This window comes from Mirounga angustirostris, unplaced genomic scaffold, assembly GCF_029215605.1.
Source record: "Mirounga angustirostris isolate CCGP_5_RB_7025 unplaced genomic scaffold, mMirAng1.0.hap1 SCAF_7, whole genome shotgun sequence".
NCBI classification, from domain to species: domain Eukaryota; kingdom Metazoa; phylum Chordata; class Mammalia; order Carnivora; family Phocidae; genus Mirounga; species Mirounga angustirostris.
In genome coordinates, this window is record NW_026991715.1 from 113,719,256 (window position 1) to 113,743,620 (window position 24,365).

The 24,365-nt window shown below is 49.2% G+C and overlaps 1 protein-coding gene across 7 annotated transcripts in view; it reads right to left on the reverse strand.

Annotated features, from left to right (window-relative positions):
• The window catches only part of ADRB2 (adrenoceptor beta 2), a 114,587-nt gene that overhangs the window by 28,743 nt on the left and 61,479 nt on the right, over window positions 1-24,365 (reverse strand). For 4 of the 7 annotated variants that reach the window (XR_010413268.1, XR_010413267.1, XR_010413266.1 and 1 more), the window contains exon 2: window positions 763-1,204. The exons of 1 other annotated variant lie outside the window; for it this stretch is intronic. The gene's annotated coding sequence lies outside the window, so the exon portion shown is untranslated. The remainder of the gene's footprint in view (window positions 1-762; window positions 1,205-24,365) is intronic. 2 more of the 7 variants (XR_010413265.1, XR_010413264.1) reach the window with 2 other exon arrangements.

A 24,365-nucleotide genomic window follows, 5' to 3' on the forward strand; every position in this document is an offset into this window, starting at 1 on the left:
CTGAAGTCAAGTACCAGGCTGGCTCCATCTGGCAAATCCTGGCCCTGGCAGCCGCACCTCCTGCCCTGGGCCTGTCTCTGCCTCTGCAGCCTGCCAGCCTGCTAGCCAGAGGCTTTCAGGAGCCAGTGCAGTAGCAAACTCCCATGACTCATGGCTGGGGAAGCTGTCGCGGTGAGGGGAAGTAGGGGCACATGAGGGCAAGGGCAGGGAACGAGAGGAAGGCAGAAGGAAGGGGCCGTGGAAGGAAGGAGGGCACCAGGTTAGTGAGAGAACAGGGAAGAAGGAAGCAAGAGAGGGAAAGAGGGAGGAATGGAGAAAGAAAAGAAGGGGGGAAGGAGGGAAGGAAGGAAATATGAGTAATAGTCACCATAATAGACCTTTTCTGAGTATCGAGAATTGCCTTGAATTGTGTGAAGTCTTTAGGGTGCATAATCTCCTGAAATCCTGAAAACAATCCTATGGGGCAGATTGTTTTATCATGTCCTTTTTATGGATTAAAAAACCCATGAGTTGCCGAGATCTTAACCAATCTGAGGACACACAGGTGGTAAGTGGTGGATTCAGATGTGAAAAGCAGGGGAGGGAGAGAGCTGGTATTGCAGGTGGGAGGGAGGAGGAGGGGACCATGGGAAGAAGGACAGAGGCTTTTCGAGGCTTAAAAGTTCCAGGATGTGTGGGCCAGACAGTAGGGTCCTGGAAACTGGACTCTGGCTCAGCGTGGCTGTCTTTAAGCGGGTGGGGATTGGGGGGTGGCCTACTCACCTTGGATCTTAGGCTGTTAGGATCAGCCCAATGAGGCCCTTTGCTTGAATGGGCTTCTGTGACAGATTGTATTGGAGATTCTTTGGTGACACGTGAGCCCGAGAGAATTGCAATGCCATTGTTAGATATCGATCCTTCCTTCTTAAACCAAACAAACGGGGGCCATAAAAATGATCCAATTTCATTACGTCCAGGAGCAAGGAAAACAAAGAGAGAAAGGAAGTTATTAAAATAAATACAAATGGCTTCTATACTCCCTAATGTTTCCAGATCACTTTCCCATCTGTTGTCTCACCTGATAGTCCTGTTTTGTGGTCTCAGGCTCCACATTTTACCAAAGAGGAAACGGGTTGAGAGGGAGGAAGTTCTCTTAGTAAGAATCTAGGGTCCAAACTCGGGTCTTCCCCATGTCTTCCCCATATCTTCAGCTCTTTCCTGGGCTCTGTATTGAAAGTCATGCTCAGTGTCCCTTATGGGAAATAAAGATTTTTCAAGCTAACTTCCCAGAATGAAAAGTTCTGTGAAACAAGACTCTGGCCTATTACTCAGGAAGAGAAGATTCATGCTAGGATCATTTAAAATCATGTTGCTTATGTCCAGTGTCCCTTCAGCAACTGTTTATAAAAGAGCTTATTTAGAACACAAAAAGTTGGTTCCCCAAAAAAGCAGTGTGTGTCCTCCTAGGAGCGAATTAATAGAAGCAAACAGCAGTGTTCTTGGAAATCCCTTGGATAAATAATTTTGTACATGCTGTTCCCTTTAGGCCCACCTCACCTGGGGTTACACCCTTGTTCCGCTCTGGAATCGAACCCAACCGAAGCAAGTCTTATCTTACTTATTCTCTGCACTCTGGTGGCCCTTCCTTCCCCCACTCCACCTCCTGCACCCTCAGCTCCGGGGAATCCTCTTTTCCACGCAATCCCGATTGATCCCCCTTAGAAAGCAGCTCCTCGGGACTGGGGCCTGGCTTTTCTTCATCGTCACCATGTCCTCAACATGCTGCTCGGCTCGTAGTAATTGCACAATAAATATTTGTCGGACAAGTGACGGCATGGGCCACTAGGCATTATACACAGACTGGCTGTGTTGTTAATTCGAGTTCTCTTTTTCTTTACTTGTCCCTTCTATTTTTATTCCCAGCACCACCCCTGGCATACAGAATGGGAGCTCTGTGTGTCGGAAAAATCAAGGAGTGAAGAAAATATTGAAGTATGTTTTTATAGAACACGCTTTCCATAGAAACGGAATTTATCCATCTTGTAAAATAACATTGTATCTCCTCCTTGTCCATAAAGACAGTGGAGGGGGTATAATGAAGGGTGGGGGTAATTTATAATTTGTAGACGTGGGTGCCTTTTTATGATGCATCTGCACTGCACGATCACAAATTCCTAATGTTTCCGCGTAAGAGGCACCTTAGCCATCAAGTGGCGGTAGTAATAATAGTGATGTTTAACAGTTACTGAGTACTTTAGTCCAGGCACTATGCTGAGGGCTTTATCTGTGTTAACTCATTTAATTGTTACAACCGACCCTGTGTGTGGGGGGGTGGTTATTACCCCCATTCAACCACTGAGGGGCCAGAGGCACAAAGAGTTTTGTAAGCAGGACTCTATGAAGCCTTATGGGTGCCCGTGGGGGATGAGGGGCGGGGGCCAGACCGTGGGAAGGCAAGAAAGGCTATCTGGCCCCCTCCTATATCCAGAGCTGTTATTCTGTTACATATTGTATATATTGACCTTCTGCAGAAGATTTATTATAGAAACAGAATTTTATCTAACTAGAAGAAAAGGCTTATAAAACACAAAAAGTAGATGGTTTAGTTTTATAGGTAGGAAGACTAAGATGTGAGAGATGTAAAATCCTTTGGCAATTCTCATCCATGGCCAAGCCAGGTCTAAAAATCTCAACTCTAAGTAGTCTGGGACTCGATTTCCTGCGCCACGTTGCCCAGATGCCCAGGTAGCTCCATAATGGCGCTTGAATTTGGTACTCTTGTTAACCAAGAGACTTGTTTGTCCAGAACTTTTGTTTCCAGAGCTATTTACTGAGCAATACTGAGTAAAATTAGGTAAATTATAAGGTAAATTTAGAAATCTTTGTCTAGCAGTGTTGTTAGAAGAAAACAGGAAGGATAAGGCAAGGCTAGACAGGGCAGGAAGTGGAAAAAGCACTCAGGGAATTCAGAGAAGACCAGGGTGTGTGTGTGTGTGTGTGTGTGTGTGTGTGTGTGTGCGCACCCTGGAATATAAATGACAACAACAACAATAACAATAATACTATTTTTTTAAATGCCTAACATGTGACATGTTCACAAAACTAAATGCATTACATGCATCATAACTTTTTTTTTAAAAGATTTTATTTATTTATTTGAGAGAGAGAATGAGAGAGAGAGCACATGAGAGGGGCGAGGGTCAGAGGGAGAAGCAGACTCCCTGCTGAGCAGGGAGCCCGATGCAGGACTCGATCCCGGGACTCCAGGATCATGACCTGAGCCGAAGGCAGTCACTTAATCAACTGAGCCACCCAGGCGCCCTGCATCATAACTTTTTAAAAATATTTTATTTGTCAGAGAGAGAGCGAGAGAGCACAAGCAAGGGAAGCGGCAGAGGGAGAGGGAGAAGCAGGCTCCCCACTGAGCAGGGAGCCCCACGTGGGACTCGATCCCAGGACCCTGGGATCATGACCTGAGCCGAAGGCAGACGCTTAACCGACTGAGTCACCCAGGCATCCCCAGGCATCATAACTTTTAATATGCTGGTCAGTCAACTCTCTCTGTTTCCTTGAAGAGCAAACTGAAGCGTGGGAAGCCATAAGCAGCAGAGAGAAACTCAACCAAGGCCTGCCTGGAAAGGTACACACTTGAACCCCTCAGCTACATCAGGGCTTCAAAGCCCCCAGGGTGACAAGACCCCAAGTCTTCTTGCATCCAGCAAGAGCTCCTGGGACCGGATCTGGCATCGAGCTTAGGCCCCTGACCCCAACTCAGGGACGCTGTGTAAGGCGTGAATTAGGTTTACCTTTAGGACAAGCTGAGCCAGTCCAGGGTGATTGAACCACCTGCTACTCAGATGTCTGAGATTCTTTGACCTGGGGACCAGGCCTCCCATTCCCCAATGAGAGAGAAAATGCTGGGCCTCTCGATAGTCACGTTTATGGCCAAAAGTAAGCCTGCATTTGTGTGGCCCTTGAAGATTTCAAAAATATTTCTCCTCCGTTTTTCTAAGGTCCTTAGAGCAGATATTATATCCTCTCTTTGACAGAGCAGAACAGAAGAAAAAGCTATGGAGGGTTACACGCATCTCAGGAGGGGCTGACCTAGAACCCAATCCCTGGTCTTCTGGGGTCATTTCCCTCGCAAGGCACTAGGACACTGCAGATAGCAGCAGGGATTAAAAATCTGAAGGGTGGGAGAGAAGTCCCCATGGAGGGGCCCGGTGTGGAGCGACAAAGCCAGCGACTGACTCTTCAGAGGGCACAGCTCGCCTGGCCCTGCTTCTCTTCAGCTGGGTGGGGGCCCAGAGGAGCGGTGCCCAGAAGTATTTTTGTCTTGTTGCTTCAACCCAGGCAGCTCCACTTGGAATGATTTATGATGATTTCTTGGGTTTGTGTTGTAAACGCAGCCCACACCACAGGAGGGAGTTCCAGTCCCAGGGTCTTCCTCCGTGGTGCTCTAGAATGATCATGCTTCGGGCTGATGCTACAAGTAAATGTTGTCCAGTGGAACCTAGACATTAGCACGGTGAGAGGCCCCGGAGGTACGTCGGCCATCTGCCTCCTTTCAGCTGCTGAAACTGAGCCTAGTGCTCCGGAGGGAGTGGCCCGAGGCAGACACCAAGCAGAAGGCCTGCATACAACCAATGTCGCCTCCATGATCACCATAGCTCTGGGGAGAGAATGGTGAACACAGTAGATTGGTCTGGGGCTTCCTGGAGCTTAGACTCTGTCAGGGGAATAGACGTTAAGCAAACAGTTAAAGGTGTGCAGTGAGGGAGCAGAGGTGCTTTTGAGGCCTTATATAAGGGGCATAGCCTGGTGTTGAGTGACGCCTGCCTTGAGGGCATGAGGTTCAGAAGGAGCAGGAGAGAGCTTGTCTGGGCAGAGGGACCAGCATGTACCCCGAGATTCTGAAAATTGGCCCATGCAGGAGTGGGGGACCCAGGGGAAGCTGGGGTGGGGTACAGGTAGGAGATCTGATGGGCTTCATGGGATTTGAGTCCATATCCTAAACACAGTGGAGAGCCATGAACGTTTCAAACAGAAGAATAAAGAAAGGGATGAGGTTTGGCCTGCTGCTTATATAACATCTCTCTGGCTGGATTAAAGGGGCCAGGCTGGGGAACACAGGTCTCTTGATGTGGAGACTGGCTCCTTGCTCTGTGGGAAGTGGCCTGCATGGCCCAGTGTCATTCATCCGTGTACGCACAGCTGGGAGAGGGGGTTTCAGCTGTGATTTCTTTTAGGGCAGTTTTCAAGCACAAAGCTGGGCCTGGGACACATGCCCTGTAAAACCCTTGTTGCCTGAATTGGGGCAAAAGCCAGACAGTGTTTGGATTTGAGGGATGCAGTGGAAGCTGGCAGGGCCTGGAAGAATGTCTGGGTTAGAGGAGAGAATACCAGGGGGCCAGGATACACCCAGGTGCACTTCGGGGGCTGGCCTGGTCTTACTGTTTGTGGCTCGATCTCTCCACGTGGATGGGGGCAAAGAGTTGAGCTTGCCAACTGCAGTTAGAGAAAAAGATGCACGTCCTCATATGCCTGTGAATGCAGGGAGCTCCAGAGCTCTGAAAACTCAGCCCCAAAATGGTCTGCGTGCCAAGCAGGGACATCAGAATCTGGAATTTTCCAGCCCTGATTTCTAGGTTAGAAAACCTGGATGTGACTGGTCTAGAGGGGCCCTGCTCTCACACTGGTCCTGATGCTGCCTCTTACAGGGAGGTCGACAGTTCACAGAGCTGTTTCCCCTGCTCCTTCTTTTTCCTGGCTGGTCTTTCTACCCGCCTCCTTGTTCTCTTTCCTTTTTGCCTGTAGGAGGCGGTATGGTGCAGTTAAACATGGGCTTTAGAGGTCTGGGCATCTGGGTTTGAACTGTGGCTTTCCACTTACTGATTGAGTCACTCTGGGCATGCTTCCCAACCTCTTGGATTTGTGGTTTCCTTGTCTGTAAAATGGGTATGTTCATAATATAATCACGACTCTGGAAGGTGTGAGTGAGACGATATGTGTCATGCACGGAAGAACTTGGCACGCGGTAGGAGCAGAATAAGCTACTGTTGCTCATTCGTTTATTTGGTGTTTCTCTGGTCTCTACTGTGCGCCAGGCCCTGGGCTGAGACACTGGTGTCATAATGCTGATCCCCCCAATGCCCCTTTCGAGTCTTGGGCAGGGATCAGTGCCCCCCTACCCCAATGACAACGCGTACAGGGAAGATGGCTCCTCCCAGGGAGGATCTGGAAAATGGCCCCAGATCTAGAGACGGATCTGGGTGGTGTCTCTGCAATGCTGTCGAGGCCCCAGACTTGCATTTTTGGCCGCAGTTTCATCTTGCAGTTTCCTTGCTCAGTTTAATTCAAACAACCAGTCACACTACGCCTACTCCTATGTGGCAGGTCCTGGGCTGGGTCCCACAGAGGACACCAAGGGGAGAAAGCTGTGGCTGCAGCCAGTCCGACAGGACCCACAGCGTGGTAATGAGGTGGTGATGGGCGAGACCTGCCCCGTGAGGAAGGTCTGCAGGAGCCAGATTCTTTAGCTTGGTGGTGAAAGACTCAGTGAGTCTCCTCGTTTCTGAGGCCTATCATAGGAAAGGGGGGGGGGGTCCCCATGTCACTTTTGGGTCCCCCAGAGACAGCACTAAGACCTAGGGTAGAAATCACTCTAAGACATATTTTGTCTAAAAGGAGCAGAGCTTCCTAATATCTTAGGGTGTCCAGCAATAGGAAAGGCTTTCTGGTAAGCAGAGCAGGCTTCTCTGGGAAGACTCAGGCAAGGCTGGGTAAACACTCACCAGAGGGAATGCCTGTTTTGGGTGGGAGGTTTGATGGGATGACCTCTCGGCTTCCAAGTTGCTGGAAGACACAAGGATTCTAAATTCCCGCCGTCAGGCTCCCACCACCTTCCCTTGGACACTTGCCCGCTTCCTCCCTCTGGGCTCGCCCCGCACTCCTCACTCTTTCCCGAACCCAGCTCCGGAATCTTGCCGTGGCAACTTAGCAATCCTAGCTCCAGCATGTCAGGTCGCTGCGCGTGGGTGAGAGAGATTCCAGTCCGTGCTCCGGCTGGACTACTTAGCTTTGTTATCACACCAGCCCCTTTTAGAAATCCCTGCCCTCTAGGAGGTTGTGTGTCCTTTCCTATCTTTACATTTCACACACATTTCATTTGATAAAAAGATACACACACCAGCTTCTCTTACCCTACTTCTAAGCTTGATATTTTGGAAAATCAACAGCATCGTGATTGGTTAGAGTGAGGTTGCTGGATTCAAATTCCAGCGCCACTACTTACTGTCAGTGTTTTCCTGGCCAAGCTACTTACTCTCTGTAACAGATTAATATCTTAATATCTGTAAAACAAGCTAATAATAACATCAGCTCACAGGGAGGAATGCTGTAACTCTAAATAGATAACAACATGCAAAGAACTTAGAGCAATGGCTGGCATGTTGTTTTAAATAAATGGTAATGGTAAATATTTGTTTCATGACCCTTTACTTTTTAATTAATTTTATCAATCTAGCATTAAACTTATTTAAAATTATTAATAATTTCATTAATGTATTAATTTTAAGGCCAATCTGTGCACTTTTTAGAAAGCAGAATAGTATTTTTGCACATATTAGAAACCGGAGTGGTGTTGGCCTTGAGAATGTTTCCAAATCTAACCCATCTTTTGGCTGCTAAGGACATTGAACCTCGGAGAGGGGCAGCTACTTGCTCATCTAGTGGTAGAACCAGGAAGAGAATGCTGATGCCCTTTTATACATCATGATTTCCCTAATGAGAATTAACTAAGGGTTACTGTATTTTTCTGGTAGGTTGCTTTAAAAAATAACAAATCACACAACGATAAATGAACACTGAAACCCTTCCAATGGAATTTGTTGTTTAAATCACTGGAAACAGGAAAATGGGATTTACATGCTACTTCCCGTCACTGTGTTTCAGAGACTTGGGACACTGGCTTCCAGGGGTCCAGCAGCCCTGCCCCTCTCTCCCACCCAAACCTGCAGGCCTCTTGAAGTCTCACATGAGTGCCTCTTCTCCACAGTCCTTCTCCTTGGAATACCAGTTCTGGGGCCAGCGCTCTTAGCTTGTGTGGTTTAAAGCATTTACAAATGTGTTGCCAAACTTGGATGTGTGTAAAATTCATTTTTTGCTTCATCTGCACAACGCATCATTGCAATGATGCCTGTTGGGGAGAACGCAGAGCTAAGTGGAAGATGTGATATCCCGCAGAGTGGGGTCAACTGGCTGCAGAGGGGTGTGGTGTGATGCTAAGGCATTCCAAGGAAGACTTTTCTGGAAGATGTGGCAACTTGGTTTGGGGAGTTTATAAGAAAGCTTGATCAGAGCAGAGCCAAGTTCATGTCAACCTTCAGCTCAGGACTGAGGGGCACAGAGTGAACCATGCAGTCTGACCGTCTTATAGAGAGACCTTGTTAAACTTTAGACTTGCCCATACACATTGCCCATGTTACTGATTTTCAAGTATGCTGCCCCAAATTACAGAATTTTTTTGAGACAGAGAGAGAAGGGGTGGGGAGGGAGCAGGGGCAGAGGGAGAGGGAGAGAGAAGATCCCAAGCCCACTCCACACCCAGCGTGGAGCCCGACACGGGGCTCGATCTCATGACCCTGAGATCATGACCTGAGCTGCAACCAAGAGTTGGATGCCCAACCAACTGAGCCACCCAGGCGCCCCACAAATTCCAGAATTTGAAAGTGTACTGTGAACAAAGAAAGTTGGAGAGCCATTGTCCTAAGCATGACATGGAGAAAGTGTTCCCTGGTGACATAATTTTGTGCAATACTGGGTGAACAGAGCTCAACCTAATTCCTCACTGCAGGATTTCTCAGTGCCTTTAACGTACTAATGTATATGATGGCTCCTCCCAAACAGGTTTAGACACATGCAGCATTTATCCATCTTTCTTGGTCACACAAAGCCAAGTTTTTACTTCCAAGAACATGTGGGGACTAGTGTTCTGAGGAAATACTTCAGCAGGAACTGTGTCAGAGGATTTCATCCTCTCTGTTTTTGTCTATGTGCAAAGGCTGTTATACAAAGAGTGAATCCAAAGATTGACCCTTCATAGTCCCCGATACACAACTCAGCCACTCACCTGGACACCTAACTCTACTTAAGGTGCTTTCTGAACACATCTGAGAAGGTTCAACGGGCAGGAGATGGAGCCCCTTCTTAATGCAAAATGGATCTCATTTACTCTTCCTTGAAGGTTAGAGCATCTTTGGGGGGCTTGGCCTCCTTAGGCAGATACTCTTGTAAATCTCTTTTGCTTACAAGGCAGTTTTCAAAATGTAGCTGCCAGGCTGTGCCTGGACAGGACACACCATGTGTTGGGACTGATTTCTCTCCATTTCATCACACACTATGGAAAGCCTTCATGTTTTGGCCTGATTGCTACAGGCTGGAGCTAAGCCCTCAGCCAGCATGTCAATAGCCTGCGCAAGATAATAGCTTGGAATGTCTCTCCAGTTTTTTGGATTCATTTTTTTCTCATTGGTAAAATGAGGGGAAAAGACGTAGGTTCAACAGACACTCACAAGCATTCTCTGAATGGACCCTGAGTGAGACGTCATGCTTTGGCCATGCAGCAGTGGATAAAATAGAGTTTTTTGATAGATGCATGACCATAAATTATAGCACAGCATGCTATCTGTGAAAAGGGCTACAGAGACAGAGAGGAGGAAGTCATAAATTCTTTCTGGAGGATCTTGAAGATTCCTTCAAGCTCTGCTATTTTTAGACACTGTGCCTTTAGGGTCTGGCCTTCTTGTTGCAGTTGACCTTCTGAATCTCAAACCAGCAGAGAAGGTCCAGCATCATGGTCATTGGGTGCTAGATGACTGTCTGCTGATCTCCTCTTGACTACATGTTGTCCCTCCTAGACCTCGGCTTCACCCAGCCCAGCAGGGCTACCCTGCCCTACTCCCCCAGGTAGGGGTGGGTGCTCCTCCTGAACGCAAGTCTACCTTAGATTTTTGGCTAGAGTGGAGTTTGAACTGTGCGACTGGCATTCCTTCTCTTGAGCCAGCCTCGAAGGATGAGAGGACGTGGATGGGTCCCTGCATGGAAACCTCCAGCTCCTTGAGCTTTTCAATGGCATAAAGGAAATAGCCCCAAGTCTTCATCCAGCATCCTAAACCCTCCTGTCTGGCTGCAGCTACATGTCCCTCTTTATCACCTACCCCTCCTCACCTTCTGAGATTTAAAGAATCACCTTCCCCTCTGTTCTCATTTCTCCCCTTCCTTCTCTTTTTCCTTATTCTTCTCTCTTTCCACATTCCATGTACCATTTGCTGAGGATGACTTCAGCAATCACGAAATCATCAGTATTAATGAGTTGCTGGTTAGAGTTTCAGACAGAAAAATCAGGATACACAGTCTGACAAACCCCGGTGGACTCAGGGTGTGAGGAAAGACTTCAGCTCTGAGAACCTTCAGGCACTACTAGTATACTCTGGAGAGCTATGGCCCTTCTCCCTCCTCTAGCAAAAAAAAAATTCCTATTCCACCAGGGACAAAATACCCGGAAGCAGCATTGTTAGTAGCTGTAGCCACAGGCCACCCACCCTCTGCCCTTCCTCACCTTCACATCCCCAGGGACACTACAGAAAACAAAGAGTTGTGACTGGAGAGAGCGCTGGGTGTTGGCACAGGGAAGCCTGGAAATCTGGGATGCAGAGTCCAGGAATGGGAGACCCCGGCTGGGACGCCTTCACTGGGGGCAATGAGGGGCCACCGCCTCGCATTGCTCCAGGGTGCAGTCAGAAATCAGGTCCCCTAATCTCCTGCCCCCAACCTGAGCTCACCCCTGCCCTGCTCTCCTAACCAGTAAGCCTCCTCCTGCCCCCTTTGCTGATAATTTGAGCCACCCACAATTTTCTCAGAACTCAGGATTACCGACCACCATCTCCTTCTCTTGCTTCTTCCCCGCCTGCCTCCTTCCCTCCCTCCCTTCCCCACTTGCCTTCCTTTGGTTCCTTCGTTCCTTCGTTCCTTCCTCCCTCCCTCCTCTCCCTCTTCCTTCCTTCCTTCCTCCCTTCCCCTCCCCTCCCCTCCCTCCCTCCCCCCTCCCTCCCTCCCTTCCTTTTTTCCTTCCTTTCTTCCTTCCTTCCTCCCTCCTCCCCTCCCCTCCCTCCCTCCCCCTCCCTCCCTTCCTTCTTTTTTCCTTCCTTTCTTCTTTCCTTCCTTCTTTCCTTCCTCCCTTCCCCTCCCCTCCCCTCCCTCCCTCCCTTCTTTCCTTCCTTCCTTCCTCCTTCCTTCCTTCCTCCCTCCCTCCCTCCCCTCCCTCTTCCTTCCTTCCTTCCTCCCTCCCTCCCCTCCCTCTTCCTTCCTTCCTCCCTCCCTCCCTCCCCTTCCTCTTCCTTCCTTCCTTCCTCCCTCCTCCCCTCTCCTCCCCTTCCTTCCTTCCTTTTTTCTTTCCTTCCTTTTTCCTTCCTTCCTCCCTCCCTCCCTTCTTTCCTTCCTCTCTTCGTCCTTCCTTCCTTCCCTAAATATATCCCTTTCACTGGATTGATCTTATTCTTCCCTTGTCCTTCCCTAGACCTTCTTTCAGGGTTTCTGCGGCAGCCCCCTCTTTCTTCTCTGCCTCCTTCTCCATGTAAGTACATATAGATATAAGACATTAAAAAATGTCCAGTGTTCCATGGCTATATCATAATTTATTTAGCCAATCTTCTTTTTATGGATACTGAGATTGTTTCTATGTATGTATGTATTTTCATTCATGCATGCATTCATTTTTATTACAAACAAAGCTGTGATGAATTCCTTTTATATACATCTTTGCATACGTTTGCTCGGAGTACTGGACCCTGCCAATCACGCCCTCTTTTGCTACTTCTTGTAACTCCAGCTGCTGTCTTGGTTCTCTTCTGCAAACCCTTCTTTTTTTCTGAGCACACAATGCATGTTCACCTCTTCTTGCTTCTGTCCGAAGTCTCTCCTCCTGAAATGAACACCACTTTCTACTCAGCCTTCTTGGCCGAGTCTTGTGCAGAAGCGTCCTCGATTCCCCAGACCAGCCTTCCTTAGTGGCTTCCATTCCTAGAGGACTTGCTATGTGTGAGGCCGTGTGCTGGAGGAGGCATTATATTGTCCCATCCTGGAACAGTGGGGTGAGGCAGCGACTATATTGCTGTTAGCATTTAAAAGTGATAACAACTGAAGCTCAGAACCTTGGAGAACTTGTCTAGGTCACCCATCTCGTAGGGGGAGGAGGCAGGATTCAATCTCAGGTGTCTCCTACTCTATTAAGCACGAATTCACATAACCACCACGTCCCACTGGCCCTTCGACTCCGGAGCTCACAGGACCCGGCACTTGCACCTCCTCTGGCACCCACCATGTGGAGTCCTAACGCAGGTGCGAGTCTGCTCCCTTCACTGGGCTGGGAACTCCCCGAGGGCGGACCCCGTGTGCCTTCTTTCGGCATCACCCATATTAAGTACGGAAGCTGCCGGGTCGGAGCTGCTGACATGGATTTGAGTGACGGAACCTCTGTTGGCTGAATGAAGAACCCTAGTGCTCCTTGAACCAGGTCAAGAGCCAAACTCCGGCACTTAAGAACACTTGCTCAGCTTGAAGTTCATTTTCTACTCACTCACGAAAATAAAATACCCTCCACCGAGGGCCCTCATTAACCAAATTACCAGAAGCTCTTGAGATTGGCAGGCACTAGAACACAATGATTTAAGAAATAGGCTCTGAAATAAGATGTTTTGGTCTCAGCTCTGCCATTTATTAGGCCACTTTCTCATTTTCCAGAATCCTCCATTAGCCAGCTAGGAAAGTGGGACAAATGACGGTTCCTGTGGGTGCGGTTATGGTGAGGATGGGATGAAGTAGCTGATGTAAAGCACTTGGCACAGCGCCTGGCAGACAGAAAGCACTCAGTATGTGTCAGTCGCACCGTTAGCCTCTCTCAGTCTTTGTTCAAAGTGACATAGATCCAGCATTTTCCATTTCCCTTGTCACTGTCCAAAGCTTTGACCAGGATGGTTTTTTTTTTTTTACTTTCCAACTTTTACAAAAATTATTAACTTTCTTATCCTTACTTGTAAAACAAACATGCATTGAGTGCCTTCTGTTCACCAGACCCCTTCACGGGCAGACCCTCACCCGATAGGGAGAGTCTACAGTAGGGAGGATGAGCATTTGCCCAGGCTAGCAGCCGCAGGAGGGTGAAGTTTTCCTGTTTTTCGCTGTTGAGAACATTCCCTGATGCTCTAGAAAACACACATCTCTTTTTCTTTTCAAACTTCAAGGACTTGTTTTTAAAACATTTTACCATGAATGTCTGGAGGTTTTGTACCTTGGTGCAGGAAGGAATACACAGTTTCAAGACTGATTCATAGAGGTGCCTGTGCTCTCTTTGTCCTTTGAGACAAAAAGCTTTCCTCTATCAGCTGCTCCTGAAGGTGACTTTAGGAACCAGCGTACTTCGTGATTCAGTGCGTGGTGCCTACCCACATCCATGTAGTACTTTTTTAGGGAGTTGTTGTTTTGTTTGTGGGTAACTGGGTCTTTCCAAGGACTATATTTGGAAGGGACCCCACCCCTGGCAACCAAAACCACAACAGCCAAGTCCCCCAACCCTGAACTCAAATCCCAGCAAAAGCGAATGACTCATTACAGGTGAGCTTTCCAGACATAATCCATAGACGGATTATTCAATGCCAGAAGTATATGTTCTCAGAGAACCATGCCTACCATTTTAATAAAATTACCTCACAAGGAGGAATGCCTTAGCAATGCCACTCAGCTCCAAAACTTACTGTTGTCTCTCCTTGCCTCTAACTCACGTGGCTCCTATTGGCAAACTAAAGGGTCCCTTCTCCAGGGGACATCTCTGTTCAGGAAACCCAGCTTCAGGGTCGCAGGCAGACGTGAAGGGGAAAGGCTCACTTCTCCTCTGGGTGAGCGTCTGAAGGAGGCGTGGCTCCGGGTTAGGTAAGCCCCTAGCACCTGCACGGGGCCCTCAGGTGACCGGCCTCCCGGCTTGCCACGGGCTCCTCGCAGCTTGGTCTTCTGGGGGCTTCTGCCTGTTCCCTGCTGCCCCGGAGCTCTGGCTTCTCTGTCAGATGCTTTGTTGTCTGAACTGCTCAGGCCACCCTGCGAAATCGAAGGAGATTATGGGCCAAATGGCCCAAACTCTCACCTTGAGCCCACAGTGTGACCTTGGACCAGCCCCTTCTCTCCCTGGGCCTCCGTTCCCCCAGCCAAGAGGTAAGGAGTTTCACCAGAGCGTTCCTGAGCTGTCACCCAGCTCTGATATCCTGGGGTTCCAGAATCCGTTCCCGAGCCAGGCCCGTGACCTAGTTGCGGAGGACAGTGAGAACAGAGCCGTTGTTTGGAATTCATGGGTGGGGTGGGTGGGGCCCCTCCTAATAAACTTGCCTGGAGATTGGAGCAACCTGTTCCTCCAAGCCCGCTGAAGGCTGAATGAGGCCTGCCACTCCTTTGGCATCGTCACTGCAGAGACAGCGGGACTGCACCTATCAGAGCGCGGCGGGCTCCTGAACCTGCCACCTCACCATCTGCATGCGAGAAAGAGAAAAAGGGCTCAAGACGTGGAGCCCAGATGATGCGATGATCAAATCAGTGTCTCGGCTCTGGTTCTCTTAGCGGCCCCTGTCTGAGTGAACACCCTGCTCTTCTGTTTCAAAAGGCTTCTTAATACAGTTTTCTCCCCGAGTAATTTTGTCCTCAGGAGGAATTGTGGGAGGACCCGCAGGGATTTAGAAAGCTTAGCGCTGAACTAATTTCGTGCCCTAATGATTTTGAAATTCTGGGTAATTAGGGAGGCGGTGGCAGGAGCTTGGGTTCTGGTCCTGGCCCTATCCCCCCCACCCCTCCATCCCCCCGCCCCGGCTGTGCAGTCTTGAGCAAGCTCCTTCACCTCTCTGGGCCTCAGAGTCCTCTAAAGCAGCCTCTCTCTATGGCTTCTTTCTGCCCTGGCACGCCGTGACTCGACGCTCCGAAGACAGCAACATCCCATCCTGGGTGTAGAACCGAGCCAGATCTACCAATGATTTTTGATAGTCCACTCCATCCCCTGTGCGGAGACAGCGCTCTGGAGGTTGTCATTTCCTTCCCAAGCTTCCCCCCTGTGACGGCTTTTGGGATGGATCCCAGGAAGCAGGTGAGCGGCATGGGTGTTTGAGGCTTGGAAGGGGCTTCGAGGAGAATCACCCAGCTGTTTTAAGAACGCCTTTTACCCCAGTTGTCTGGTGCCAGATGCTTGGCCTGTTTGGACAGCAGCGTTTCATGAATGTGAAGAGCCCTGACTTCAGAGGTAGTCAGCTCTTCCTGCGTATGCCCAGCTTGCCAACTTTTCCAGCTCATCACTCAGCAAATATTTACCAAGTGCTGCTTTTGCGCAAGGCACTGCATGAAAGCTGTTTCGCCTGCATTATTGCATGTCATCCTCCGGGCCCTATGAAGCAGGTACTAACTTTATCCACGCTTCACAGATGAGGACACCAAAACTCAGAGAGGTGAGGTGACTCATCCAAGGTCACACAGCTAGCACATGGAAACCCGGGGGCTTGGTTCCAGGCCCAGCAACTCCAGAGCTCTAGCTCTCAGCCACTACACGCTGCCATTTCCCAAACCTTATTCTACTTAATCCTCATTGAAATCCTCATTTGCTTTATTGCAAAGCTTCCACTTCAGTGCTTTAGAAAAGCCCCTGTGAGTTTGCCAGTCCGCATCGTGGGTTGATGTGCGCATCCGCTTCTGAAGGAGGACAGAACACGCCGACCTTGGACAGGGTAGTGGGAAAAGCCCCGAATATGTTCGCCTCCCACAACTCCGCTTCTAGACTTGCCCGGCCCTCGCCAATCATCTGATCTGAGGCATTTGAGCTCTGCACTTTTCCGACCTCGCTTTCCTCACAAGGATTTTATAAGAACCAATTGAGAGTATGGCCCCGACAGGACCTTATAAATCAGAAAAGTGGGGAAAGAAGGCTTAGCATTAGTAGGGTAGAAACGTCTCTGCTTTTGGCACTTACCAAATTGGACAGTAAGTCGCATGTGGTTGGCCCAGGAAGGCTGGAGTGTGACATTCCTGAACAGATTCAGGCATGAGAAGGGGCAAAAAGAAAACACCACATTTGTAAACAGACGGCCCGGGGCTTCAGAGAGACAGGAGGAGACAATGTTCATTTTCTGGATGCTTGTTTTGAAAGTCTGTGGCGGCCCAGCTTTCCGCCCATCACTGGATCGTATCGTCCTTCGAGAAGCCCGCTTTGTCACACGCCTGCCGACAGCCCCACCCCAGGACCACGGGTTCCAGGAGGGTTGGGTGGGGAATCACTGTCTCGGCCCCTCGGCCCTCTGAGGAAGGGGAAGAGCCGATACACTGCAGGTGCCCTCGGCTGGTGGATGGAGCTCCGCACCATTTGCCTCTGTTTCTCCACTGTGCATTTGTTCTCTCTCCTCCCGCCCCGTTGTGCTAAGGGGGACACAGGAAGAGGATCTTATTCCCTTTGAGACACTGTGTGTGTCTCGTTTAGGGCCCGAGGGGGAGAGAGGAAGCAGGCTCCCCAGTGCAGGTTGGAGACAAGAGCATTTCTTAGACAGGGTACAGAAGCTGCCAGAAAACAAATTGGAATGACTCCTGAGGCCCTGCCTGCCTCAGACAAGCCAAAGGGGCTGCGGTGCACAGGGCGGCTCTCTTGGGGTCTCCCTACTTTGACTTCCGTCCCGTCACGGACACAGGGGTGTCGGGGAAATGTTAACATCCCTCCCACATACCAGTTAGCAGTTCAGCTGTTGGCAAATCCCCTGCTTAGTGTGGGACCAAGTTGGCAGCTGTCGTCATGGAAACGAAGAAGGCTGGCGTCCAGAGGATGCTGCAAGATGGCGCCATCGAGGGAAAGGCCTGCAGGCTGCTCGGTGACCTGGGCTCCTGTCCCAGCTCCGTCACTGGCTTCCGTGTCAACTTGGCCAAATCCTTTGCCTCTCTGGGACGATATTTCGTGAAAGAAGGTTAGGCAATGATCCCTCAGGTCGCTTCCAACTGGGTAACCAGCCATCTCAGTTTGCCCACGGCTGTCCTAGTTTGCCTATGGAATGTTTCATGTCTAGGAATCCTTGTTTCCAAGTAAAAAAAAATCCCCTTGCTAATGGTTCTTGTACCTTCCCTCTCAGGTCCCAATCCCCTTCCTCTCTGTGCTATAGATGCCCCTTCTCTTTAGAAAATCACTGGGATAATTCCTCCTGCTAGAAGGGTGCGGTCAGACACGTAACATCCTCTATGGCAAGGCACCAACTCATCCGAAAGGACTGGGCCACAGGCCCTGGGCTCTGCTGGCTGACCGCTCTCAGCCCCCAGGAGCTTCCATCCCCAGGTGTGTGATAATGTCCCCTCTTTCCGTCGTCATGCCAGTGGCTTCGAGGACCAGTCGATCTGAAGGACTACCTGGCTTCTCTTTTGATTCTTGTTCTCAGACCAAAGGTGATGACTGCCCAGTTCACTGGTCAGATCAGCCTCTGTCTACCTTCTTACGGTCTTTAAAGGTGGCATTGCTCTGGGCCCTGCTGACTCACTCCAGAGAATAATTTCCACCCTGATGGGCTGCCAAATGTTTCTGACTTCAGAGAGGAGCCCCTAAAACATTTGGGACTGAGGAAGTTTAAAGTCTCAAATAATGGTTACTGTACATGTATCAAAGGGCAGAGGAGGGAAGACTCATGTGACCCCTGGTTCCCATTCACCTCCACGTCCGCTATGCCCATCTCACGAGCTCACTGCCCGAACTGGTCCTTCCTTCCGTGTGCTCTCTCATTTGTTTATGCTGTGTCTTGCGCGCGGTCACTTGCATCAGGCACTGCTGGTGAGTTAGAAGCTGGCCACCATCGTTCTGGTGACGCTGCAGTGTGTGCTGGGACCTGCGGGCCCCACCACGCTCGAGGCCGTGGCAGCAGGGAGGACGGTGATTCATCCTGCTCCGGGGGGACACTGGGCTGGGCCGGCAAGGTGAGGAGGAGTTACAGGTGGAGTGTGGGTGGGAGGCAGCAGACATGCCAGGCTCGGAAAATAGCGCACACAGGGCATGAGCTTCCTCCCGCCCCTTCTGACTACCTCCTGTTGCCACCCACCGTGGGTGACACTGTGGGCGCCAATGGGTCAGGGATTGCTGGGCCAGAGGCCAAGGCAGGCAGAGTCCGCCCTCGGGAGACTCCCGGGCCCGGGGGGCTCGGGCACATCAATAAGCTCCCTTCCTATTTCAGGGAGCAAATGGAGGCCTAGCCTCGAGATTCCTCTCTTTCCTTCTCAAATCTCAGAATCCCTGCCTCCTCCTGGGTTAAAAACCCAGCTCTGACCCTGCCTTCGTTCCCCAGGCCCGTCTCCACTCTGTGACCCATGGCTGTCAATCCCTCCCCAGCCCTCTGGCGGGCCCTCCCTCTGTCCCAGTGCCCCACCCACTGCCGTGGTTCAAGTCTGGCTGTCGCCCACCTGGTGGTGGCAACAAGGTTCTCACGGATCTTGTGATTCAGGCCTCTCTGTTCCTCACCATCCTGTGTGCACTGCCAGACCAAGTTTTCCAAAGTAGTGTTTTGTGACCTCATGTACCTGTTCTGAATTCTCTGTGAGCCCGTTTCCTTAGACCTCACGGTCCACTATGCACAAACAAGGCCTCGTTCATATCCATAACCTAGTTGTCTTTGGCTCCAGCTTGCCCGCTCACATGGGACCACAGTCTCTCCCCAAGTGCATCCCAAGTCATTGCAGGGTCCCCCAGGGCAGCGCTCGGAGCATCTGGGCCCGTCTGTGTGTGTTTGCTGTCAGCCTGCGACCGGGTGAGCACAAGCACTGGGAAGTGTTTAGAGACTTTCAAAGCAATGTGACATGCTGCGCCCTCTAGCATACGTGATTTTATTTTATAAAACAAACAAGGAACAGCCACAAAAAGCACCTGGTTCTTCACCGCAGATGATTGAGAAAGTGCTACCCTTCGGGTGTACCCTGTACAAGCAAGTCTGGCCTGACTCCCATCACCTCCCGGTTATCTGCTGGTAGCTCTGGAGTTGCGTCTTTGTGAAATCCATCCCCACGGCTTCTCTTCTTGGAGCGCTGCTATCCACAGTGCTCATGGAAGAAGCAGCTTGCTTCAAAAAAAGACACCAGCAGTTCAGAATATCTGCCCTTTTAGCATTAAATTTGGGATTCTTATTTCAAATCCTATTTTTTGCCTTCTTTCTCTAAAGGATTTTTTTTCCCTGTTTAGCTTGGCAATGAAAGAGCAACTTTAAAATCAACTTTACTGAAATACAACTTCCATACAATAAAGGGAACTTAGTTTCAGTGTACAGTTTGATGAATTTTGACCAACGAATACACTTGTGAGATCAGCATCCTGGTTATGCTCTGAAACAGCTCCCTCCCAGCAAGTTCCCTTGTGCGCCTTCGTAGTCAGTCCCCGTTTCTCCTGCAGCGACAGGCAATAATTGATCTGCTTCCTGATACTCCAGACTGGTTTGGCCTTTTCGAGAATAGCACGTGAGTGGGATCATCCAGAACGTACTCTGATGCCTGGCTACTTTCACTCACCCTGAGGTTTCTGAGATTCGTCTGTGATGTTATATGTATCTCAGTTCAGTCCTGTTCCTTGCTGAGAAGCATTCCATTGTATGTACCACAACTTGTTTATCCATTCTCCTGTTGATAGATACCTGGGCAGTTTCCAGTTTTTGGCTACTTGAATGAAGCTCTCTGAACATTCATGTGCAAGTCTTTGTTTGGACAAATGTTTTCATTTCCCTTGGCAAACACCTAGTGGTAGGATTGCTGGGTCACAGAGAGAAGCTTCTGCTCAGCTTGATGAGAAACCAACATTAATCCACAGCCCGTCTCATCAGAAATCACATGATTTCTCTTTGGACCCCAGTTCCCGCTGCCCTGGAGGGCGTCCGCTGTGCCCTGCTTCACAGGCTCACCAAATCTAAACGTCACGTGCACTTCTCTATCTTAGTGTCGTGACAAAAACCTTGTTATGATCTGTTCTGAGTTGTGCTGTGAGTAACTTGTGATCAAAAATATTTGGAAGTACTGATGTTTGTGAAAGATTAACTGGAAAAATATACGCATACATAGAAGCTATTGTATGTAGAATCTATGTATGTTTGTGTAGGGTTTTAGGTTATCTTTATAATACACACATTTTCATTTGCATTCCGGGAGGCTCATCTTATCCATTGCTACAACTAGTAGTAAATGGCTGAATTAGCTAGCATCTGGCTGGAGCTACGTATAGCAAAGACCCGCAAGAACAGTGGCTTAAACTAGAGAGAAGTCTGTTTCGCTGTCATATAAAATACTCTGCGGGGCAGTTTGTGGCTCATATGGGACCTCCACAGTCATTTGGGATGCAGGCTTCTTTCAATTTTCTTATCACCATCCCTAGGTGTGTCCCTGTCCTCAAGATCAAGGATGGAAATCCAACCATCATATCCACAATGGGGATAGCAGGGGAAGTGTGGGTTCCTGAGGGGAAGTAAGGTCACACACCCTCCTTTAAGGACACATTCCAGAGCTTGACTTTGCTGTTTGCTTCCATCCCATTGGCCTGAATCTAGTCACATGACCAAACATAGCGACAAGGAATCCTGGGAAATGTAGTCGCGTTGCTATCTAAAATTGGGTAGCTGTATGACAGAGGAAGAAGGGAAGAGCGGATATTGGGGGGACATGAAGCAATTTCTGCCGAATTAACCATTATTGAAATATTATTAATAGTTATTCTCAAACTACTGTGATTTCTGACACCCGACAGCATTTTGTGGGTAATAGAAGTGGGCAGGCCAGTGGGAGCGTGCTATACCTGGGAACAATGTCTTGTAAGGTGCGGGAAAACAGGGTGAAGACTAGTCCCAACTTTTTGCCCTGGTATTCAAGTGGCTGTCGTGTACTTCCCCAAACCTTTCACCCTCCATATCCATACTTGGGGGCTCTGTTTGGCCAAAGGGGACGTACAGCAAATCTTTTTTTTTTTTTTTTTTTTAATGTTATTTTAGTCACCATACAATACATCATTGGTTTTTGATGTGGTGATCCACGATCCATTGTTTTCATATAACACCCAGTGCTCCATGCAGTATGTGCCCTCCTTAATACCCATCACCCGGCTAACCCATTCCCCCACTGCCCTCCCATCTGAAACCCTGTTTGTTTCTCAGAGTCCATAGTCTCTCATGGTTCATCTCTCCCTCCGATTCCGCCCCCCCATCATTTTTCCCTTCCTTCTCCTAATGTCCTCCATGCTATTCCTTATGTTCCACAAATAAGTGAAACCATATGATAATTGGCTTTCTCTGCTTGACTTATTTCACTTAGCATAATCTCCTCCAGTCCCATCCATGTTGATGTAAAAGTTGGGTATTCATCCTTTCTGATGGCTGAGGAATATTCCATGACCTACAGCAAATCTTAACCTCCCTATCATCATTAATATTTCCTTCTTCACTCAGAAACTTCCCTGGGTTTTTCCAACATCCTGGGCTCCCTCCCCACCTCAAGGTTCTTGCTGCTTCATCCCTCCGGGATGTGGTTTCCCCAGACAGGTTGCACCCAGCCCTCTCTTTTCTGTCATTCAGATCTCATTTCAAATATCAAATGCTCAGAAAGGCCTTCTCCAGTCAAGTTCTCTAATACTGCCTCTTCCCCAGCCCATTCTGTCACCCTGCTTTATTTTCCTCATAGCATTTTCTTCACTATCTGAAAGAACCTCACTCCCTTACTTGCTTATGTTGCTTCTTTGCCTTCCCCACTGGAATGCTCTAGAACAAACCAGGGGCTTGTCAGCTTGCTCACTGCTGCATCCCTAGCTCCGTGAATCATGTTAGGGGCTCAGTATCACAGAGCTTAACTTAATAAATGCCCAAATACCCTTTTCTCCCTCCTCCTTACTCATGCTATGGAGCCCAGCCACATCCCCAGTTTGCCCCTGAAGTGTGTTTTGATCCTTTCTCCCCAGTCACACTGTGCCTGGCTTCTTGTCACCTTTCAAGCTGAAATGTAAAGGTCACTGCTTTGGAATGGCCATGAGCACTGACTCCAGCTCAAGCAGGTGTCCCATCCATTATTTTATCAGAGAGCCCTGCTCACTTCCTTCAGGGAGCTCCTTACAACTTGTGATTCTAGGTTTACTCACTTGTGCAATTATTTTTGTCTCTTCCTGCTGGCAGTTAAGCTCTGGGAGTGGAAAGTTAGGTCTGACTTGTATAGATATCTCTAGGGCCCAGTATGGTTTCTGCTACATACTAGGTGCCCCAGAAACTTGTGGATTAACTGATGAATGCCCAACATGTTCTGTCTGCACCACTTACCTGGAGAATAACAATCCTTTCCCATTATGTTCAATTGTCCATTAAATCTTGCGAAATTCTCTATCTAGAAAAGTCTTATCCCCCTATTTTGTAAGCTGCCTGAAAACAGGAACCAGTGTCCCCTTTATACCTCTTCACCCCAGCATACTGGGTTCCTTTAGATCAGTTTTTCTGACTTATATTCTGGGAATGTTAATAAGCATTACAAGAAAGCCAGATCCTGGGACCAAGTTTGGTTAGGATTAGATAAAACTTAAATGTATATTTTTAAATTGCAGAACTTTATTTTTTTATTTTTTACTTATTTATTTATTTTTTTAAAGATTTTATTTATTTATTTGACAGAGAGAGAGATAGCGAGAGCAGGAACACAAGCAGGGAGAGCGGGAGAGGGAGAGCAGGCTTCCCGCCTAGCAGGGAGCCCGATGTGGGACTCGATCTCAGGACCCTGGGATCATGACCTGAGCCGAAGGCAGACGCTTAACGACTGAGCCACCCAGGCACCCAAATTGCAGAACTTTATAAGGATTTTACCAAGTTACTGCATACTATAAATCTCCAAGAGGAAAGATAAAAGTAGTCAGCATCATCCAAACTTATTTAGACATTGAACCCTCCATGTTCTTTATCCAGAGACTCATTTTAGGCACCCGAGTGTTCCATGGTACACCCTCTCTTGCCCTCTAGTTCTTCCTTTTTTCTCTCTTCTTCCCTCCTTTTTCTCTAATCAGCCTCCTTTCTTGTTAAATCTCCTTTACAAGTGGCCTTGACACTGAACCCTCCTTTGTGGGGTGCAGAGCCCAGGTGTGGCCATTTGGTCTCACGAAAGCTGCCTCTGGGTCTCATTTTCCACTCACAGGATTTAAGAAATGGGGTGATACACAATGACATTGCTGGTGTTTGGGGGACGCGATCTGGGTCTCAGACCACCTGTGGGGTCCATCTCTGGTTTCGAAGGCAGAACTGGTGATGGGTCAGGGGCCAAGAGCAGGGCGTGAACCTGTATTCTGCCCTCAAGGTAGAGCCGCAGGGGCTCGGACAGCTCTGCGAGGCTTCCTGGGCATCAGCCTTGGGACATTTTAATAAAAGTAAGCATCTGCCCTGCCTACTGGGATGTGCGCGTCTGATCTGACTGGGGAGAAACGATTGATACCCCACTATCTTTGGGAGGTACTGACTCCCCAGGCAGCAGCGGGATACACAAAACAGTACTAACAACAACAGCCCTGCACCACAAAGCAAAACACACCTGTAAAAGACTAGCCACGTCTACCAGCGGAAGCCCCACACAGCTTTGGGAAGACTTCTACAGGCAGCATTCCAGAAGAGCGGAGTCAAGAAGCATCGAGAGAGACATGGGACAGAGGGCAAAGCTGAGGTCAAGCTGCCAGGGTGGCTGCCCAAGAACACGCGGTGGAGGCTGGGAGCGAGCCGGGGCATCAGCTGGAACTTAAGCTGGGATCCTTCGAATTTCCCCAGGCCCAGTTTGCCCCGGGAGACACACCGCACTGCAGTGCACTGCGCTCATTAAATGTCATTGCATGCTCTCTGACTCTGCCTTACAAGCTTGGGAGCCAAATATTTTATAAGAAACATAAATTAAATTGTTATTCTATGTACCCCTTAATTGATTCCACAGGACTGTTTGCAGGCTCCGCTCCCCAACGGCCACGAGAAAGCACAGTAAGTGACGATAGGGCAGTGGGGGGTGGGGGTGGGGTGGGGGGGTGGCGGGAGATGGCAGCATTCACACTGTCCTGTTCCCCTGGGCTTCATTTTCAAGGCAGTCGGGGACCACCTTCAAAGCTGTCCTCGAATCTAAGCATATTCGAGCCAGAGGGCACCTGCAAAACACCCTCATTTCATCGGTGAGGAAACTGAGGCCCAGAAAGAGCCAAGTCTGCCCTCGGGGCCACATTCTAGGTTAGTTTTGTGCATAGGCGAGTGTAGACCTCGGCCTCTGGTCTCCTATCTGTCACACCTCACAGCTTTTTGAAAGACAGGCAGCTGATTCTTGAC